Below are 2,533 nucleotides of genomic sequence, written 5' to 3'. Positions count from 1 at the left end.
CACACACACACACACACACACACACACACACACACACACACACACACACACACACACACAGACAACAGAATCAGAGTTCAGGAGTTATGACTGAAATGACTCTTGTTGAATTGGGGTCATTCATTTATTGTACCAACATTCCTCTGACTGGAGCTCAACTTCCATCAGTACCCTTACAACTAGTAGTTTGCAGTACTTTATTGTATTTAGTTCAAACACGATTATATACTCAAAAAACAACCAACCCAAAAAACGCAAATACATGTTGGAGAAATATTGGATGGGCGAGCAATATAACAAAATTACTCTCCTCTGGAGAAGATTTTAGTGCCATGAATATAGCAGTTGTTGTTTCAGCTCAACAACAGGCAATTAGACTTTACAAAAAATAATTTCTCCCAATCTGACACCGAGTTTCTCTCTGTAGACAAAACAAATTCTGTAGATGCCTCTCCTTCATCCCTTCCTGCAGAACAATGCCTGTAGGAGGCTCGAAGAATGACTGATGGTTTGTCTTTAACAACAGTTGACTAGGATAAGGTCGGGACTTTGGGGCAAGACTTACAGTCATCTGTCACTTTTAGGGACCGTGTATCTGCTGCATCTCTCCTATATCTCATTTAATTTTGCTACTGCATGAATAGAAGAAGTACAAAGAAAAGACAGAGGTCAATGAAATTGTGGTTCATTACTGTTCCTGTGTGTATCTGTGTTGACAGCAGATTATTCTTAAAGGCTTTGGGCAACAATGAAAGGGCAGCAACAAGCAACAACACAGTAGTTTATTAGGCTATCCACAGGTATACATAGATTCACAAATGAATTAGTTGGTTTTTTTTTATAGAAATATGGTTTGCACTTAGATAGTATCCAACAGCTGTGTTTTGTGATTTCATTACCATTCAGATTGCAGATAAATAGCAGCACATTATGATATATTCATTGATACAATTTAAAGAGTTTACAGATCATTTACTGAAGTAAAAGGAAAAACTTAAAGAATCTAAAAATGCTTAATAATTTATTTTTTTTAAAATCTGCATTTAATCTCTTAATAAAAATAACTACTATAATACCACTGTTATACTGTTATCATTATACTTTACTTTAACTTGTCCTTAATGTAAATATGTAAGAAAAATTGTGTATGTTTCTGTTCTGTGTCCTGTGTACTGTTTGTTTGTATATGTGTCTTTTTGGCTGCTGTTTACAACCAAATTTCCCCTTGTGGGACAATTAAAGGATTATTCTATTCTATTCTATTCTATTCTATTCTATTCTTTACCTACAATGCAGTGAAAAAACATTATTGACTTTCCCCAGCATGCTTGAAGCAATGCAGATAAAGTTATGTTTCACATTTTTATTCACATTTTAATTGAAAAATAAATACTCGTGTTGGATAAAATAAGTGCCACCACTAAATTTATCTCAAATTCACATCCATACAGGGCTTCTAGATGGTTTCCCAGGGATGAAAACCACATGAGGGAGTGACAACGCTCTGTTATTTAGACCTTTGACAGGTAAGATCTGCTGTTCTCTTGAAGACTGTAATTTCTGAACGGGTCTCTGAGTTCTTAAGAAAAAAAAACTTTGAGTCTATGAAGGGATTTCAATTTTAACTGTATAAAATTTCACTACAAGGAAAATCTGCAACAAAAAGGGCATCTCAGTCCAGTAAATTCAACAGAAGAGCAAGCAGTGTGGTACAAAACAAAGGTTTTTAGAAAGTCTGTGAAATGATCTACTTCTTGTCACAACGCTTGCAGTTGTGACAAAGTGCCTGTAGGCATGTTTAAAAGGAGTTTTCTAAAAATGACCGGGAGAAGAGAACAAGCTGTCTAAAAAGAGCATTAGAATAAAACTACACTTTGCCAATAAACATTTGTTGAAACTGGGCCTTTTGGAATCGTGTGCTCTGTATAGATCGACGAAACGGTTATTTGGCGACAGTAACAGAAGGGATGTTTTTACACACATACAAGATGTTTTTCTGGAGAAGACTGTCATAGCCGCTGTGAAGCATGTTGGAGGAGATGTGGAAGTTTGGTGTTATGTCAGTGCCTTAAGGAGTGGGCAGCTTGGAGTCACTGATCTCAACGTGAATTCTGCATCTTTATAAAAAGTGCTTGATGATAACATGAGAGCATTTATATAAAAGCTGGGTTGACATCTTGTCTAAAGGAAAAAACATAGTTAATCCATTTGATCCCATTTTGAGGTTATTGCTCTTTTCTCTTTATTTATTGTGTAACACATATCACATAATGCAAAAATACTTGGATTGCCTTACGTCTCTTAGTCATCACAGTGACACTATTGGTTTATTGTTTTACTTGTGCAGGGTCATGTAAGTTGTGACTGGCTAATTCATAAAGGTCACATTAGAGCCCCTCGGCTCTGTTCTGAGGTGTTCGGTGCCTCTGCTCCCTGGTTCACCACTCCTGCTGATGTGATCTTCACTCTAATGACAGTGGTGACTTTGCCACAGGCTTTCCTGTTTCTCTCATTTTCACTGTCATTTTGTCTC

Source organism: Haplochromis burtoni, unplaced genomic scaffold (genome assembly GCF_018398535.1).
Source record: "Haplochromis burtoni strain Fernald_Lab_line unplaced genomic scaffold, NCSU_Asbu1 Contig_179, whole genome shotgun sequence".
NCBI classification, from domain to species: Eukaryota; Metazoa; Chordata; class Actinopteri; order Cichliformes; family Cichlidae; genus Haplochromis; species Haplochromis burtoni.
This window is presented reverse-complemented; position numbering follows the sequence as displayed.